Source organism: Anabrus simplex, chromosome 1, assembly GCF_040414725.1.
Source record: "Anabrus simplex isolate iqAnaSimp1 chromosome 1, ASM4041472v1, whole genome shotgun sequence".
Taxonomy (NCBI): Eukaryota; Metazoa; Arthropoda; class Insecta; order Orthoptera; family Tettigoniidae; genus Anabrus; species Anabrus simplex.
The window spans coordinates 368,958,051-368,979,074 of NC_090265.1; the positions used below are offsets into that span (position 1 = coordinate 368,958,051).

The 21,024-nt window shown below is 42.0% G+C and overlaps 1 protein-coding gene across 1 annotated transcript in view; it reads left to right on the forward strand.

The window, feature by feature from the left end:
- sff (sugar-free frosting) overlaps positions 1-21,024 on the forward strand; it is a 940,682-nt gene that overhangs the window by 246,951 nt on the left and 672,707 nt on the right. The window lies entirely within an intron of this gene.

Consider the following 21,024-nt stretch of genomic DNA (forward strand, 5'->3'; position numbering starts at 1 on the left):
GAAAACGGCGCTCTCATCAATCGTCGTATCTATCCAGTGGAGCCTACACCTCCTAACATCCTTGCTGAAGTAGAGGCTGATGAAAAACTGGCTGCGGGTGCTGACAGAACGCCCCCTCCAATATCTTCCTGCCCTTCCCCGCCCACCATTAACACCACCGAATTTTCCCCAGCCTCTCCTACCACTCCTTGCACAATATCTGTTACCATTACTACTACTACTAAAACAACTACTACCTCCACGACCACCACCACTGTCGCTCATACCTCTACTTCTTTTACTACTCCGAATATGTCTCATCCCTTTCTCCTAACATGCGTCGTCCCTGGCCTGACCTCCTCCTATTTCACCTAGTCCACATTTTCGATCACCTACAGTCCCACCCCCGTCACCCTATTTTTCTCCCGCTCCACCTTCCTCTGATTTCCTCCGTCTTCTTCTTACTTCCCTCGTCAAATTCTCCTCATTCTACCATGCCCTTGCCTTACAAATTCTCCCGAGCCCACTCTCACAACTCATCATATACAGGATGTTAGGGGTATCCGTGCAGATATTTTGCTAGTCGGCAAAGAAAAATACCTCTCACAATATATGCTATGTACTTTTTATCTCTTCGTATTAGTTTTCCCATAACTGAGCCCGATATTTCAGGGCCTAATGTGTTTTGAACGGCCGTAGCAGGATACGCCGGTGATGTCATTCTGTCCACGTGTAGTGGTAGTACAGTAGCAAAGTATAGGGCTTGTTGAACCTGTTTCTTATCGTAGGCCAGCACATGTTGTTGTGCACTTTCCCTAAAGGCTTGGCAAGTAGGGGAGTTTGACTCACGAGCCAGGCCACTTGCTGTACTCGAAAACCGGTCTATGGTACTTTGTGCGAAAAGTACACAGAATCATTACAGTGACGTCAAAGATCCGTACCAGCACATATATGTGAATCAATTGTTGTGTAGTTGTGTGTGATTTTATAAGACGTCAATGGCATTACTCAGTGATCCAAGCTGACAAATTGAAAGGAAATAGTTAATGGGAACATGAAAATGGGCTCAACATTTCTGTGCTGTCATTGCGACAGTCTACGATGAATTTCTGACAATAGACAATGCGAGTTGTCTATGCCTATTCATAAAATTTTCGGGTCAATGAAAGGACGGTGGACACTGAAAGAAAAGGCAATAAGTATTCAGTGAAATTGTTATTAATGAGGCAAATCTCAAAAACCGTAGTTGCATCCATCGTGAACATTGCTCGAAGGAAAAAGAGCTACTGTGGAATTGCCGCTGGGTATTTGTAATAAAAGGCTTATTTTTATTCTTAATCTGTTTACCCTCCAGGGTTAGTTTTCCCTCGGACTCAGCGAGGGATCTCACCTCTACTGCCTCAAGGGCAGTGTCCTGGATCGTGAGACATTGGGTCGTAGGATACAACAGAAGAATGACCAGTACCTCGCCCAGGCGGCCTCACCTGCTATGTTGAACAGGGGCCTTGCGGGGGGATGGGAAGAATGGAAATGATGGACAAGGAAGAGGGAAGGAAGCGGTCGTGGCCTTAAGTTAGGTACTATCTCCACATTTGCCTGGAGACGTGGGAAACCACGGAAAACCACTTCCAGGATGGCTGAGGAGGGAATAGAACCCACCTCTACTCATTTGACCTCCCGAGGCTGAGTGGACCCGTTCCAGCCCTCGTACCACTTTTCAAATTTCGCGGCAGAGCCGGGAATCGAACCTGGACGTCCGGAGGTGGCAGCTAATCACACTAACCACTACACCACAGAGTCGGACAGGAGGATTATTACTGGTCAATGAGTGCCGATAGGTAAAATGATGACTGTACTTGACCCGTTTAATTAGAACTTCCGTAATAATAATGTCAATACTACTACTACTACCATTAATAATAATAATAGTAATAATAATAACAATGTATTTACGGTGCGACGTAAAGCCCCTAGCAAAAAATTAAAAACAATGTATTTACGTACCACTAAATCATTTTCACGTTTCTCGGAGACGCTGAAGTGCCAGAATTATTTACCGCAGTATTTTTTTAATGCAGGTAAATCTACAGACACGAGACAGGCGCATTTGAGCACCTTCAAGTACCACCAAACTGAGCCGCCATCGAACCTGCCAAGGTGGCATCAGAAAACCAGCGCTATCGTCCGAGCCACTCAGACCAGCATTAGAGCTTAGAGTAAGTTGGTCGTGCGGTTAGGGGAGTGCAGCTGTGAGCTTGCATTTCGGAGATAGTGGGTTCGAACGCCATTGTCGGCAGCCGGGGAGATGTTTTTCTGTGATTTCCCATTTTCACACCAGGGACATGCTGGGACTGTGCCTTTATTAAGCCACATTCAAATACCAGCGGGCTGACCCAGGATCGAGCGTGCTAAGTTCATGAAACCAGTGCTTGAACCGTCTGAGCCACTCAGACTGGCAACGCTTATTTTGATACGTTTAATAGGCACTGCAAAAGCAGCAGTAAGCTAGAATGCTTTAATTTACCATTAAACATGTTCTTTTCGTTTGTAAGCACGAAAGGAATATACGTTTGATTTCTTTATTTTTATAACATGCCCCTTATTGGTATGAAGCAAAACGTTCGATGTGCTTTGACAATTCAGTTCCGATACTACTCACTTGGACATCCTATCCCATGCATTCTTTCGTTGACGTAAGAAACTTTATTTACGTACACGTCAACAGGCTTTTGCCTAAGACTAACCGGACATCCTATAGGTTTTGTGTTTGAGCTATGTTGTACATTGTAACTATAACAAAATGAAGAAGTGAAGTCCGGAGTGTTTCTGCACATGGCGAGTTGGTTTCCCAAAAATTCATGATAATGAAATCACACTTTGGGAGAATATTCAACGTAAGCAGTTCGACAAAAGCACTAGACGTGTCGCGTACCGGTTCGGTTATCTGCTGTTCCTAGCGACGAGGATGTGGTTGGACGGGTTCCCGCGCCCTACATGAAACCGGACTAGTGGTATGAACTGCCTGCCTGACCTTCATCTGAATAACAGCTGTCAGAGAGGCGAATTATCGTCCGTACGTCAGTTACTTCGTAGTAGTAGGATTTGTATAATTTCAGCGTATGAAAACCACGAATACCATGATATGCTGCAAGTGTATTATGCGGCAGAACACAATACGGGTCACGCTCCATGAATCTATCGCGAAAGTTTCCCAACAGACAGGTGCCAAATACAGCAACGATACTTGCTGTAGGCTACTGCAGAGTGTTCGCGGTACAGGCTGTGTTACATCTTGCTATGAAAAGCGAGGGCCTGAACGGCCATATGTAATCCTAGACGTGGAAGAAGGCATCCTGACAATGGTAAACGATGCTCCCGGGCGTAGCATAACACGTGCCATTGGTATACCAACTTGGACCATACGTAGGACATTGCATGAAGAGCGAATGCACCCTGACTACATTCAACGAGTGCAGTGTCTTTCACCAGCTGATTACCAATATTTTCTACAAGTTGATGTATGACACAGATAGGGCGACAGATATATCTAAGGGCTAGGATAGGGAAGGAAGCAACCGTGATCTTAATTAAGGTACAGCCCCAGCATTTTCCTGGTGTGAACATGAAAAGCCACGGAAAACCATCTTTAGGGCTGCCGACAGAGGGGTTCGAAGCCACAATATCCCGAATACTGGTTACTGGCCTAAATTTAGCGACTGATGTTATCAATCTCGGTGATTTTTTAAGAGTGGATTTCTGCCACTGATTAGTTGATCAAGCACGCAATCCAGAATTTCTGTCAAGTGTATTAGTGACACATGAGGCAATTTTTATATGAGGAGTGTTTAATATTTACATAACTCACTCATGGGCTGTGGAACATCCCCTCTCAGTATACCAAGGCAACTTCTAGCACCGGCTGTCAATTAATATCTGGATGGATGCAGTGGGATGTCTGTTACTTTGATCAATCGTCTTAGCGTTATTTTGCTTTCGCCCCACTAACTATTTTTACCGTTTTCTGAGACGCTGAGGTCCGCAATTTAATATCGCAGGAGTTCATTTACGTCTCAGTATTTTTACGACACGAGGCTGACGTATTTGTGCCCCATCAAATACCATTAGACTGAGCCAAGATTGAACCTGCCACGTTGGAGGTCGGAAGGTCAGGGCCTCAACCGTCTCAGACACTCAGACCGGTACCAATCACCTTCCTTGCATACATTTGGTCGGTGTAGCTTTCCTTATGGCGATGATGGGACAGAAAAGGGCTAGTATCGGGAAGGAAGCGACCGTGACCTTCATGAAGTAACATTACTAGCATGTGCCTGGTGTGAACATGGCAAACCACGGAAAACCATATTTAGGGCTGCCGACAGACGGTTTCGAACCCACTATATCCACCACATGAGTTGTGGATCATCCCCATTCAGTAGGACAAGGCAATTTCCAGCACCGATTCTGAATTCATATCTGGATGGGTGTAGTTGGAGGTCGGTTACACGGACTAATCAACTTTTTATTGATGTTATCTTGCTCCTGTAGATACAGTACGTTACTGGAACTTTCAGAAAACGTGTCGCTTCGACTACGCTCAACCATGTGGATTTTACATGATGGTGCAGACATTTTCGCAACTATCAATTGGCCAGCCAGATCTCTGGACCTTATTCCAATTGATTTTTATGTCTGGGGGGACATGAAAAAGAAAGTATATCGAACTGAAGTAGCCACTTCGGATGACCTCCGTGAACGTATTTTTAAGCAGCAGAGGATATTCTTAACAACACTGGTGTCTTGACTTGAATGCGTCGCAACTAGATTCGGAGATGTGAAGCCTGCAGAGAAGCCCAGGATGGTCACTGTGAACAATTGCTACGATTTTCACTTTGGTATGTCAGATGATACGCTTAGCGTATTTACTTGGGAGTACAGTACAGAATCGTTATAGTATTTTGAGACTCGATAGTTCGATATTCTCATAAATGCGAGCAGTGAAATTGATATATCGGTTACAAAAATTATAAATCGACAGTTTCAGTGCGCGAGTGCCTTGTACGTGGCGAAAGCTGAACACAACAGATGGAAGAGGTGCTCGTTAAAATGCTAGACATCGACCTTGGACGTAGTTCGGCAGTTCCTCATTCCTACCCTTCACGTGGTTTCGGTTCATTACGTGTGTTCGAGCAGTTTATATTTTGTTTTTTATTCACTATGAGTTAAAACAGAAGACACTGCGTTTTAAAGGGCCGATGATCTAAAAACAGCAACCAAAATCATCATCGCCATCATCATTATCACATTTAAAGAAATCAATAAAGTGCTTGTTTTATATTTTTCGCTACTGAAATAGCAACTATAAGTTAACATTTAACTGAAGACGGTTGCCTAGAGCCTTATTTATTTATAAGAGACAATATAAAAAAATTTTTAGTGTAAGGTAATCTGTATGTTTTTGTTTTCTAAACTGTTGTGTTGTAATGTTTAACATAGGTAAATTTTTCGTGTACACGTGCTTTTCCGTGTACTTTCGTAAATCTGTGCTTTTCTATTCGAGATAGTCTTGTTACCGTCCACCTGGAATTACGGAACCCCTACTGTATGTCAGTTCATTATTTTCTACAACAGAGTGTTACTATTACGACTGTAGTTCCTACGACCACGCCACTCATGTCTGTGTCACTAATGTGAGCCTTGTTCGGCTATATCCTGCTTGACTATGTGGATATCGTTACCATCTCCTTCTACTGAAGCCTTATATCTTAACACGTGTATTCCATCGGCATTATCTTAACACGCAGTAGCGTAATCTGCTGCGATCTTTTATTAGCATCATCATAGTAAAATGTAGGATGTAGTTGTGGCGGAATCCTCTTCGATACGTTCGACATCAATGAATTGTGTGTAATTTGATTACACATCATGTACTCATGACAGAGACCGTCGGCCTGGCGTTCAGGTTAATAGCTACATGCCTTCCACGTGTAACATTGTTTCAGTTTATCAGATTTGTTGACGTGTATGTTTGATGTTTGTACACATAACCTGTTTTGTCACACTTCGTTCTCTCGTGCTAACCACAATACGAGGTTACAGCTAACTCATCCCCAAGTACTGTACCTGGTTCTCGTCTTACGCATAGTAATCTGTAGTTAGTTACTGCGACCGATATTGACTCACGTGACGTATATTTTTTCTTGTTTCCTCCTAAACCACGCATATTTTACTACTTCCTTCCATGCCTTTCAGCTCTTAATGATCTGATAATAATAATAATAATAATAATAATAATAATAATAATAATAATAATAATAATAATAATAATAATAATAATAATAATAGCTTTACGTCCCAGTAACTACTTTTACGGTTTTTTGAGACACTGAGGTGCCGGAATTTAGTCCCGCAGGAGTTCCTTTTTATGTATGAGTAAATCTACCGACACGAGGCTGACGTATTTGAACACCTTCAAAAACCACCTGACTGGGCCAGGTTCGAACCTGCGAAGTTAGTCAAAAGGCCGGCACCTGAACCGTCTGAGCCACTCAGCCCAGCAGGAAGTACGAAATGTAGGTACGTTTAATTTATTTAGTTGTATAACATGTCCATTATTCGTTTGAAACAAAACGTTCGATGTGCTTCGATGATTCAAATCCGATGCTACTCATTTGGACATCCCATCCAACGCATGCTTTCGTTGGCGTAGGAATTGCCTTCTTTCTTCTACCTTTACGCAATGCACAACGGGGATCGTACCGTATTTCACGTCCCGGCGCGCCTATTCCAACCAATAAGTATATCACACGCTCGTACACGTCCCGCACCGACACAGGTTTTCAGGTCATTTCCATACTCACTAGACCACGGGGCTGACGAACACAGATATACCAATCCCCTAAAGGACGTAACAGCAAATGAACCAGTATTAACGTCGACAATTCGATACATCTCCAGGGTCCGAAACCGATGACTAGGGTAGTCTGAAGTCCCTAAGACGGGAACTAAATACTAACAGCAACAAAACCAGTCTGGCGAGAATGTAACGTGACATGGTATACACTGGTAGCAGCCTTCAGCTGTTATCGTAGTTCAGTTGCTCGTAAACATAAAACCAGTTTGGCAAGTATAATACATAATATTTCCTGGCATTGCATATGTAGCGTTCAGCTGTTACTGTAGTATATTTGCTCTTAAACATAAACAGAAACAAGTTTGGCACGGATGGCGCGTGACTTGCCTGTTATCAAAGGAAAGCTATTCATTCGAAAGAACAAGGCATACTACCTATTCTAAAAATATCGTATCCCTTTGCTCTCGAAAATAACTTCCGAGGATTACTAAAAGTTTGATATATAGTGGTTCGTTACATCGTTCTCTATTGCTACAAGAAAAATCTGCACGTATACCCCTTACATTATGTATATCGACTACTAGGGGCTGCCTGGCCGAGGCGGTAAATGCGTGCTCGTTTCGCCCGGAAGGACGTGGTTTCAAATCCCCGTCAGGAAGTCGTAAAATTTAAGAAATGAGATTTCCACTTCCGGAGGAGCATACGGCCCCGAGGCTCAAAAACGTCAGCCTTGTGTCGGTAGATTTACTGGCACATTAAAGAAATCCTGCGGGCAAAGACGGCCTTGCGTAGAGCTAACCACTCTACCCCATCAAGTGCCGAGGTTACGGATAGTGGAAGCTTTTACCTTCCACCCCTACAAGGGCCTTTATGGCCTGTACGGAGAAGACTTTGCTTTGCTTTGCTTTGCTATAGGTACTACTAGGTAACCATTCTATCTTAACGTTAATTAGAGGAGAAAAAGGAAGAGGTCCATTTTAGGAATAAATGTAACGGCAAAAGAAAGGGAAGAGTCACTGAGGCCATGAACACGAACGACTCCCTAGACCTCCTAAAGCTAATACTGTTGGAATTGGAAGAGAACAAGAGATGAGCCGGACTGAGTAGATCGGACAGTAGATCGCTGGCCTTCTGAGCCCAACTTTGTAAGTTCGATCCTGGCTCAGTCCGGTGGTATTTGCAGGGCTCAAAAAAGTCAGCCTTGTGTCGGTAGATTTAGTGGCACGTTAAAGAAATCCTGCGGGACAATATTTTGGCATCTCGGCGTGTCGGAAAAGTAAAAGTAGTTAGTGGGAATTATAATAATAACTCAAATATACTGTATCCTATCCATTGCAATAGAATAATGATTATAATAACACCCGTCTCTGTGGTGTAGTGATTAGCTGCCAGACCCGGAAACCCGGGTTTGATTCCCGGCTCTGCCACGGCATTTGAAAAGTGCTACGAGGGCTGGAATGTGTCCACTCAGCCTCGGGAGGTCAGCTGAGTAGAGGGGGTTCGAGTCCCACCTCAGCCATCCTCGAAGTGGTTTTCCGTGGTTTCCCACTTCTCCTCCAGACAAATGCCAGGATGGTATCTAAATTAAGTCCACAGAAGCTTCTTCCCTCTTTCTTGTCTATCCCTTACGATCGTCCCATCCCCACACAGGGCCCCTGTTGAGCATAACAGCTATGGACGTCTGGGTGCGGGTACTGGTCATTCTCCCCAGTTGTATTCCCCGACCCAAAGTCTCACGTTCCAAGATATTGCCCTTGAGGCGGTAGAGGTGGGATCCCTCGCAGAGTCCGAGGGGAAAAACCAATCCTGGAGGGCAAACAGTTTAAGAAAGAAATAATAATAATAATAATAATAATAATAATAATAATAATAATAATAATAATAATAATAATAACAATAATAATAATATCGCTGTTCCCACACCTGTGGGATCGCGGGTGCGAACTGTGTCGCACGTGGGGGTTTGACCATGTTTTACGGCCATGTGCCCTTCCTGATGCCAACTCTATGTGTAGGGATGTAATCAGTATTGCGTGTTTGTGTGGTGTTTGGTGTTGTCAGAATATGAAGAGGGACGTGTTGGGACAAATACAAACGCCCAATCCCCGAGCCGGAAAATATTAGCAGACTCGATTAAAATCCCTGCCTCGGCCGGGAATCGAACCTGAGCCCCTCTGAACCGAAGGCCGAGGAGTCGGATAATAATAATAATAATAATAATAATAATAATAATAATAATAATAATAATAATAAAGGAAAATGTAATAGGTTCGTTACAATGAATAAAAATAGTCACCTGGCAAAGCTAGTTATACTCTTCAACGGTCAATTTAATTTTTTTTAAATCTTATCATTACTGAATGGAAAATGGGGAAAATATATCTTGTTACCTATCTTCGATATTTCATAGACGAATGTTGGGGTAATATCCGGATGGCATAGGCATTAACTTTCCATGAAGGGTTCGAATCTCGCCCAATGCGTGTGAGATTTAGATATGAAAAGGTACATCCCAGTGGTTCTTATTCCACGTAATACTGGAGGTACCTTGGCTCTGATCATATCAACAGTGACAAAAATCTAGGAGCTTGCTTCCTTCATAGACGGTGATGTACAACATGGTAGAAATTAATGTTGTAATCTTCTATGTATAAAGAATATAGAAAACTTGTTCAGTTTCACTCTGCTTCTATATATCTTGGACGATCTCTTATTAAATGTAGTATTTGATCTGCATCATCTTTACGATTGTTTCATGTTCTTGTAATAAGGTAGCGATAATATGTTATTTTCAGTTATCTTGGGCATGCAAACAAACTGTTCGTTACGTGGAAAAGAGTACACTTGGCTTTGTAATGTTGGTCCCAATTCATGACGTGTTGATCACTCCTGAACTACTGTTCATAGAAGATAGGCTGTTCTAACTACCCTACGAGAAAGCTGACTGGAAATTCTCCAGAGTTTCCAGTCAATACTTCGTAACTTCACACATGCATGTTTGAATTCCTTCACTGGAATCTGAGCAAACTCTCCGAGATTAATTCAATTGTTTGTTCGGCAATATTGTCTACATGCTGTGTTCACGGAATACCACACATATCTCTGTCAAAATCGTATGTAATTGTGACAAAATTTATTAAGCCAGACGATGCGCCCTATAGTTCTCGGACTGAAGAAATACGACGAAAGCGAAATGGAACACATGCGGTGTTATTGGAACAGGATAACATACTTGTTTTTTTTTTGTTATGTGTTTTATTGTGTTCCTATCTCGGAGCTGCCTTAATCCTCAACGTCCTGCCTAGCAGAGGCGATAGAGGCGCGCTTGGTTCACCTGGAAGAACGTGGGTTCGATTCCTCGTAATGAAGTCAAAAAATTTAAGGAACGAGATTTCCAATTCTGGCCTACTTGGCCGTGAGGTTCATTCAGCCTGCACCAATTGAGAGAATCAGCTTAATCTAAGGAGAAAAGCGTCGGCTGGAATCAGTATTCTTCTGAAAGGAGATAACTCTATCTCACACAGTACCGAGATTACAGAAAGTGGAAGCCTTTACCTTCCACTCCTCCAAGGGCCTCCATGGCTTGTACGGCTTTGCTTTGCTTTATTCGAATCCTCGAAAAGCATCGTCGTAGTTTACATGGTTATAAGTAAGTCCCTGAAAGGAGCCTTCGTGGCTAAGACGGCAGCATGTTCCGTGGTTCAAATCCCGGTCACTCCATGTGAGATTTGTGCTGGACAAAGCAGAGGCGGGACATGTTTTTCTCCGGGTACTCCGGTTTTCCCTGTCATATTTCATTCCAGCAACGCTCTCCACTATCATTTCATTTCATCTGTCAGTCATTAATCATTGCCCCAGAGAAGTGCGACAGGCTTCGGCAGCCGGCACATTTCCTATCATCGCCGTAAGATTGGGGCTTCATTCATTCCATCCCTGACGCGGTCATTGACTGGAAAACTGGTTGTAGGCTTTCATTTTCATTCAAGTAAGCCTCGGAAACTCCAACCGGTCTATAACGAACCATACCCCGAATACTGCTACTCAGCACCACTCATACCCCATAAATTTTATTCTCTCACAGACATCTACCTTTTGTTCTGGCCTCCGTCAGTGAAACCAATGCCAAAGTACTGCACCATCAATAGATAACTATAGGCAGATTAAAAATGATAAAGGTAGCAAATTCTATGGGCATCAGTAAGTAAAGTGGCACAATTTGTCCTTGACGTACCTGATATCGTTGGAAGAGTTCAAAGATAAATTTTTACGCTCAGAGTTTGTCTACGAGATACCAGTGACGGTCTCTCAAAATTACCAGCAAATCAAACCGGAATATTACGTTGGAACTACGGGTACTTCGACGAGCGCCTACCGGGAGAAGTCACACAGCCAGTTGACGGGTATTCAGTTCAGTTGATTCTTTTACAAATTTAATTCCAATGTTCATCTATACAAATGAAGTTGTAGGGGTCGGCTGTCTGTAATTTCGTATGTTTGCCAATTTTTCAGATATTTATCCGATTTAGGTCAACTCAGGCTGAATAATTCACTTTTAGCTTTCGTGTTTGTTTGTCCGTCTGTTCCACCAGCACGGAGAAACGGCTGGATAGATCTTGACCAAACTTCATATTGAATCCATGAAGTTTGAGTCATAAGGATCCAGAGTACTAAATCCATTACATGAGGACCCATATAAATTACAAGTCATGAGAAGCTCTAGCAGCACTTTTTGTCTCTGACCAGAGACGGCACGTGGAGAACAGGTGATGCTTGTCATTCTCACGCTAGAGAAATTACGTCACCCACACGTGTAGAATGTGCAGGGATACGAAGAGATTTGGCGAAACTATTTTTTAAGTAAAAGTACATTTTAAAAAGAATTGTCGACGAAACTGCCCCAGTAAACGTCAGGAAATCGTAATTTCGTCATTAGTGGTAAAGACTTTAGGCCGCTTAATAGCTCAAGAAGGAAAATTGTCGAAAGACACGCCTGTTCGTTTACACTCGGATACATCGACCAAAATATAGTGCCTAGCTTATGAGTTAATTTAACGACTCAGTTGGTTTTAAGAGAAACCCAAATGTTTGTCATCAAAACCGCTACTAAACTAAGCAACTACGTGTTATGTCGTAATCAACCATAATTATTACATTTCTGTGGGGTGGAAAAAGTGTCTGTAAATTTTTGGCGGTAAATGCAGATGGCATGGGAGTGGGAGTAAATTTTATATAAAAAAACGCCACGCCATTTGCAATCTCGCATTGTTTTTCGTGAACTTGAGGCGACCGCACGTTATTCAGACTAACATAAAAAATCGGTTGTGGAGGCTAAGTCCCCAGAAGCGAAGGCAGTTTCGGCCAAATGTGGTTATCTAACGTCATCTCCAAGAAGAGAGAGATTATACCAGTCAAATTAACGGTATTCCCATAGGGAACCTTCATGTAAATTCACATCTGGGCAACAGACGGTCATTATAATGCAAAATTTGTGCAGTTAAATTAGAAATACCATTCTTTGACTTTATTGCGTGTGCTGATCGGTGATTTGATGAACGTGTTTGCTTCGTGAGGAAGAGAACGTGTGAAGAGCATTTGTAGTTTGTAATTATTTTCAGGTGAATGATATCAAATATGAAGACGGGAAGAATATATATTGTAAAGCCACTGTCTGTCGAGATGACTAGATAAAGGATGAGAGAGGCTGGTGGGCCTGTTAAGATGTGAAACACCGGGCGAGTTGGCTGTGCGCGTATAGGCGCGCGGCAGTGAGCTTGCACCCGGAAGATAGTAGGTTCGAATCCCACTATCGGCAGCCCTGAAGATGGTTTTCCATGGTTTTCCATTTTCACACCAGGCAAAGGCTGGGGCTGTACCTTAATTAAGGCCACGGCCGCTTCCTTCCAACTCCTAGGCCTTTCCTATCCCATCGTCGCCATAAGACCTATCTGTGTCGGTGCGACGAAAAGCCCATAGCAAAAAAGATGTGAAACCACGTACGACTTCAGGCATGTAGACTACTTACTCATAAAGTGCATTTTATTTATTTCATGATGTCACCATTTTATTTTTGTATCTGTGACGCATTTTGGTCCACCCTTTTATTTCGTAAAAATGTCAGAGGAATACGACAAAAGGTCATTTTTATGTTTGTTGGATAATCGGAAAGTCGCGAAACTAGCGTGTGAAATGTTGCACAGTAGTAGATTTAATAGCTGTAAAACGAATATAATGTCTAGAACAAAGTATCATTTCCGTACGTTTATTTTCTATATTTTGTCGTTTGCCAAATTTCAGGCATTAATTTATTATAAAATTCCGTTCGGTGTAAAGATGAAATTCCTGTAAGTGTGATCCGTGGTTTACCATTTAGAGCAAGTGCTTGATAATGATGGAATGCCAGGTGTTGCGAAAGGCACACCGTCATGTGTTTGGCGCTGTAAAATTTGTCAAGGGAAGTTACGGGGCGAGACCGGTGTGTGATGTGTGAAAGGGGAGTGCTGTTCCAAAGTCTGTTAAAATCTGTGTAGAACTGATGAGAAGAAAACAACGGTAACATTTTTGTAAGTTTTGTAAGTCAAGCTGTGAGTTTCGGTTTCGGAAATATTGTGTTGTCAAATTCAGATATGTGAGAAGAGATGGTTAATTTGTCACAGAATGTGTTATGTAACAACATAGTGGGTCACCCAAGGGAGATACTCCATATTATTATTGTGTAGAGAATTTGTAGTAGTAGTTGGTTCAAGTCTTGCCGAGAAAGGAAGGAATGAGGATTAGGTTGTTGAAATCCTGTAGTGTTGAAGAGACTTTATTCCGGGATTTTCACTGTAGGGAACCTGAGGGTTTATTTTGTGTAATTTAATGATATGGGATTAGGGTCAGTCCATAGTTAGGATTCCACGTGAAACCGCAGGACCGTGATGGATAAGATTATTTCAAGTGACACAGCACTTATTCACTTCCTCACGATGTATTCCTATGAAGAGTACTTCGAATTGTTGGTAATTTATGGAGAAAGTGGTGTCGAATTAAAATGTATGTCACGTGCGTCGTAATGGTAAAAAGTTAAATGAACACTATAAACTGATCCACATTTTGAACACTTGTTACTCTGAATATGCAGGCTACACTGCTTCCTGTCTACAGACAATCACGTAGTAATCTCACCCGGTTACGTAACATCGGATAAAAACGGTCGGTCCTTTCAGGACCAAATAAAAACTCACTCTTTGGAACAGGGGGATATGCCGCCATATTACAGTCACTGTAAACGGCGTTAATCGAAGAAAAAGTTTACCAGCCTGTGATTCGAACCTAGTAACCTCTAACACACAGCTTGCTTGATGCAACAGCTGTGACGCGTGCTTTAGCCACCTTCGCTACCGCCACGCTCTGTGCGTATCCAGCACGTGGGAGTGAGATATAAAATAATCGAAAATAGCGGCGAATCCATAGATTTCGGGGTCGCTGAGATGAATAGCGACAATCCGTTTCTTAAAGTCCAAGTTCAGCCACCTTTGTGATGAGGGAGGGGGAGTGAGGTATAAAAATAATCAAAAATAGTGTCGAATCCACACTTTTCGGGGTTGCTGAGATGAATAGTGCCATTCCGGAAATGTTTAAAGTCCAAGTTCAGCTCCTTTTGGGGTGGGAGGCGAGAGAAGAGTGAGATATAAAAATAATCGAAAATAGTGTCGATCCAAAGTATTTAGGGTCGCTGAGATGAACAGTGACACTACAGTTTTCTTAGAAGTCCATGTTGTTTTGCTTTTGGCATACAGGAAAGAAAGGGTGAAAAAATAAAATGCCCAAATTACTGAAATTATGAATGTATGCGTGTTCCAGTGTAGCTATCAACCAAAACTGATGAAAGTATGACTTACTATCTGAGATTAACTGTGACACTCTTAGATGCCGTTTAAGATAAAGTTCAGTTCCAATCGGCAGGAGAGTGAGAACGGTTGAAGAAAAGAAAATGTCCAATGTGACCGAGTTGAAGGATGTATGTGTGTATGTTCTAGCATACCTCTCAACCAAACTTGGTACACATATGACTTAACTATCTCGGAGAAATTTCTACGGGGGTACGATACCCCTAGCACTCCTAAGGGCGGGGTGAATGGTAAAAATACAGACAGATGGGTGACATAGATAACGGCAAATATTAATGGACAGTCCATACTTTTCGGGTTCGCTGAGGTGAATAATGGCACTCCGGATGTCGTTGAAGTCCATGTTCCCCTCCCATCGGCATGGAGTTGAGAAGGGCTGGAAAATAAAATGTCCAAAACGACCGAAATTACGGATGTACGTGTGTTTCTTCCAGCATAACCCACATACAAAAATTGGTACACATATAACTTACTATATTAAAACCGTACTATAGGGGTAAAACATCCCTAGCACTCCTAGGGGTGCGGGTAAAGTATAAGAATAAACGAAAATGACTGATATGAATGTGAAATACATTGTTTACAGAACACATTTTTTGTTTTCGTAAAATCCATTTAAGGCGGGTGGGTGAGGGACCGAAAATATCTTGAATTATACTTACATCTCAAAACCTGAAGATGTTACAGGCGTGAAACTTTTTATTTGGAATTTCCTTTAGATATAAGTAAACACATATTTTTTTGTTTTCGGAAAATCCACTTAGTGGGAGTGGGGCTGAATAGGACAAATAGGGGTTCAATGTGTTAATTGGGATACTTAAGTCTCAAAAACTGAGGATGTTAAAGGAGTGAAAAATGGCATTTGGAATCTCATTTAAAAATAAAATAACATGTATTACTTTGTTTTTGGAGAATCCGCTTAAGGGGATGAAAAGAATTAAAAAGTGGGTGAAATTTAAAATGAGTGTATTTATAGTATTTCTTAAAAACCTACCATGATTCAGACGTGAAAATAGGTATTTGTAATCTCCTTTAAAAATAAAGGGAAATGTATTTTTTATTTTCGGAAAAATACTTAACACGGGCGGGGAGATAAGAACTGATAAAGGAGTTTAATTATTTTTATAAGGATACTTATATCTCAAAAACTGAAGATGTGAAAATTGGTATTTGGAATCTCCTTTAAAAGTAGACAAGCACGTTTTTATTTTATTTTCGGAAAATCCACTTAGGTTGGGGGGGGGGGGTGGAAGGACTGGTGCAGGTTTTATTATGAGGATACTTATATCTTAAAAACTGAAGGTGTTACAAACGTGGACATATGTATTTCTAACCTCCTTTTAAAATAAATATACTTGAGAGAGGACTGTCTTTCACATGCACAGTTCTATGTCACTTGTTCCAGAGTTATGTCTGCCAGTAGCCTGGTTATCTTGGCTCCAAAAGGAAACACCACAAACGTGGGTTTCAAAGAGGTTCTGGGTTAAACGAAAAATCAATTTTTTGGTCAGTTTTTATACTTTAGGAATTTTCAGATACTGTCTTAGTGCAGCACTGAGGGACGATTACTTTTATAAAATTACGAAACCTATGCGAGCGAAGCCGTGGGTAACAGCTAGCTATAACTAACAACGACTGGGATTAGTGTTGAATACGTACTTTTCGTGTAATGGAAGTGATTTCAACCATTCTTAGTACACTTATCACTTACTATCAGGAGACAAACTGCGTGGAGGTAGGACAACCCTAGCACCCCTAGGGGTGAGGATGGGAGAGGATAAGATGTAAAAATAACCGAAAATAGTGTACAATATATTCTTTTTCGGGTCCCTGAGATGAATAGTGACACACGCAATTTTTTAGAAGTCACAGTTCAGCCTCCTTTCGTATAGGAGATGAGGAAAGGTGAAAAACAAAATTCCCAAAATAATGGAAATAATGGATGTACGTGTGCATGTCCCAGCATAGATCTCAACTAAAATTTATGCAAATATGACTTACTATCTGGAAAAAATACCTCGGGTGTAGGACACGTCTAGCCCCTTATAGTAAAGGTGAAATGTAAAAATGACCGAAAACGACCGATATTTGTGTCGAATCCAAAGTTATAGGGGTCGCTGAGATGAACTGTAACACTCTGGATGCCGTTAATTACAATGTTCAGTCCCAATCGGCAGTGGGGTGAGAACGGATGAAGAAAGGTGGCCGAGTTTAAGGACATATGTGTATATATTCTAGCATACAACTCAACCTAACTTGGTACACATATGATTTACTATCTGGAAGAAATTACTACGGGGTAAGATACCTCTAGCACCCCTAGGGATGGTGGTGAATGATTAAAAACACAGAAAGAGGTGTGAAATATAAAAATAATAGACAACACAAATGGTTTTCGGGGTCGCGGGGGTAAATAATGACACCCCGGATGTCGTTAAAGTCCATGTTAATCCCCACTCAGCATGGAGATGAGAAGGGGAGGAAAAGGAAATTTCCAAAATGACGGAGATTACGAATGTCTGTGTGATTCTTCCAGCATATCCCCCATACAATAGTCTATTGGTACACATATGACTCATTATCTGAAAAAATACAGTTGGGGTAAAACACCCCTAGCACTCCTAGGGGAGGGGGTAACATATAACAATAAACGAAGACGACTGATATTAATGTCGAATACATTGTTTACGAGGTCGCTGAGTTGAACTCTGATACTCTGGATGGTTAAGTCCTACTTCAGGCGCAATCAGTGTGGAGGTTGAGAAGGGTTGAAAATGAATGTAAAAATAACCGAGATTATGAATATATGTGGGTAATTATAGAATAGCTCTCAACGAAACTTGGTACATTTACTTTCTATCTGAAAAAACGAAAAATAATTCATATTAATGTCGAATCCATTGTTTGTGTCACTGAGACGAATTTTGACGCTCTGGATACTGTTTAACGTACTCCAGTGTGGACATTAAAAGTCTTCAAGGACACTACTAGCGTCGGTTGAAATGAGTATTCTTCTAAAATATTGTATGTCGCACTTTATGACTGATCAGATGGCTGAAGTTTACTCAGTGTGACAAGGTTTCTTCTCTATATTAGCTCTTTCAGCTTATCTCGGTTCATATCTGAGATCATGAAGTTGAGGTGCGCTTGTAGGTAAAATCTAAATAAAACACAGTGCACCATGTCATAATACCTTGGAAGAAGTTCTTTACACTAGCAGCGGCGAAAGAAATTTTCTCATGGCAGGGTTACGAATAGCCCGTGGGTTACAAGAGAATTCCAGCATGACTTAGGCTATGTCCTAATTGGATGCATTGCTACGCGGTGCTAGGCAGCGCTGTACCGCTCACGGAAACAAACACATTATTCCAAACGTGGCTGTCTTAATTGACTGGCGCGCTGCACCATCGCGCCGCTTAGCACCGCACAACACTGCGTGCATAGCAAGTCAGTTTGATTCTGACGCTACTTCGCGTCGGATGGAAGTTAATACAAAGGAGTTAGTTTCACTCGTTCACGTGAACGAATGTTTTTGGGACAAGAGACCATGGAAATTATGTGAATAGGAGAGATGTGGATAAGACTTGGGAGGAAATCGCCGAATCGATACGATCCACAGTTAAGTGCAAATGTATAGATTTAAGTGTATTTATTGACTAAAATAACACTACATTTTCAAAGTAATGTTAATTTCAAAAAATATCTTTGAAATACATTTCCGTCGCTTCGTTACTGATGTACTTATTTATTTATGGAAAGTATCTTTCATGGCCTCATGTGTCCGGAGGGACTGTTGAAGTAAACACAGAAGTGATCCCTCACAGCTGTTGCAGACCTGGTACTAGCATTGTTCACCCTCATGTTAAAGTTACGTAACGATTCATCTACCGCAAATTGTTCTGCATTAATCAAAATACCTCCATTTAAATCTTCTAAATCGCATACAATATTGTGTAATATTACAGCACACTCAATAATGTGTAGATCCTTTCATCACAGGCAAGTAAAACTTTGACCGCACTATTTTCAAATAGCAACGCACCTCCTGCTTCCAAGTTAGTCGTTCTTCTTACCCAGTGGAACTTGCTTGCCTGCAGATTACGAGGGGTCGTGTGCTCAGCACGACGCATCCTCTCGGCCGTTATTCTGGGCTTTCGAGACCGGGGCCGCCATCTCACCGTCAGATAGCTCCCCAATTCTAATCACGTAGGTTGAGTGGACCTCGAACCAGCCCTCAGGTCGAGAGAAAAATCCCTAACCTGGCCGGGAATCGAACCCGGGACCTCCGGACGAGAGACAGGCACGCTACCCCTATACCACGGGGCCGGCATCCAACACTATGGCGTCTCTTAAAATCTACAGTAACTGCAGGGATTTTAACAAGAACAACAGACAAAAAATCATCCATCATAAAGAGAATGTTATATATTCTGTGGAATTAAGCCATCAAACTCCCAGTCAAAACTCTGTGTTGGGTGCATCTTCAACTGCTTAGTACATGCCTTAACTAACGGAATAGGATACTGTTTCGCGGGAGTTCTGTGGTCAAAGATACATTTGATAGGAAGGGAGTCCTGGTTTGAATTTTGGCAGTGCCACGCTGTTTTAGCTTCCTACTGGACATCAGGATAACACGCTCACAGTGTATTTTATACACGCCATTTTACAAATACAAGATTGGTAATAATAACTTAATCTCATCAGCAAGTGGGCTGTATATAGAGAAATTTTAAGGGTAGGTCTAGTTAAAACCTGCACGTTTGTTCGGAAATGTTACCATAACCTCTGATCCGCTCGGATTTCTTTCCCAGAAACAGAGGTATGTATTACATCTGAATATTGTTTATTTAGAACTTAATCTGATAAGGTGGACTATTTCTTCCCTATGATTTGTGATTAAATCACAGGATTTCGTTATTATCTGCAGTGTGAGTACTAAGAAAATGAATGATTCTTGGAATGAGAGGAGCTATGACAGGACAAAGTGATATCGCGAAGCATGTTCTTTGTTTACCACCGCTCGTCGTGTAGTCGCCGCGAATAGATCGGAGTGAAGACATTCCTCCCAAAAGTGTCCATACATTTTGAGCAATGATAATTCAAATATACTGGTGTAGAAACGTCTAGCCCGCCGCTGCGATATAGTGGTGTAGTGATTAGTGTGATTACCTGCCACCCGCGGAGGCCCTGATTCGATTCCGGACTCTGCCATGAAATTGGAAGATTGGTATGAAAATTGAAACGGGGTTCGCTCAGCCTCAGGAGGTCAGCTGAGTAGAGGGGGTTCGATTCCCACCTCAGCCATCCTCGAAGTGTTTTTCAGTGGTTTCCGCACTTCTTCTCCAGGCAAATGCTGGGATGGTACCTAACTTAGGGCCACGGACGTTTCCTTCTCTCTACCCTGTCTATCCTTTCCAGTCTTCCCATCCCCCACAAGGCCCCTGTTCAGTATAACAGGTGAGGTCGCCTGGGCCAGATACTCGTCCTCCTTCCCAGATGTAACCCCTACCATATGTCTCATGCTCCAGGACACTGCTCTTGAGGCGGTAGAAGTGGGATCCCTCGCTGAGTCCGAGGGAGAAATCAATCCTGGGCGATAAACTGACTAAGAAAGAAAGAAAGAAAGAAAGAAAGAAAGAAAGAAAGAAAGAAAAAGAAAACTACTATAGTTTTGGAGCCGTACTTGGGCCGGTGAGCGTTACATAAATATGGACGTTTCAAAACCGAAATAACTATTAGACAAGACGTATATATTTCATTGTAAATAGGAAGGACCAGTGTTTCCGGCAACAAGACTCTGATCTCTGTATGACTTCATGGGGTGACGCAATGGAGCCGCCATCTTGTGGTACTAAAATCGCCGTGCTATGCGGCTAACAATAAAATTAGTTTAACAAGTCGTGTGAGGTAATGTTTGGTTAGTCTCAGTGGGTTCTACAAGTACACGGAAAACATGTTCTATTTGAACTTTTGGGAAGGTGTGGTGTGAAGAAGTTTGAAATTTCTATCGCAAAATATCGAGACATGTGGTCGTTAAATGGCTTCAAAATTATGAAAAGTGCATTTGAGAATATGGAGCGGCTTGTCAAATTTCCAAAAATGTCCTAAATGCCAAGGATAAAAAGGGAGTGTCTGAAAGTTAAGGCAGCCAAACGTCGTGAGACGAGTTTCGCGCTTTTGGACCCCCAGCCGAGCACATCTACTGCCCGAGTGATGGAAAATAATTTGGAACTCATGGATATAGTTATAGACCACGTCGTTGATGATGAAGAGGCCCCGGTGTGCCCTTCGAAGCTTCTATGACTC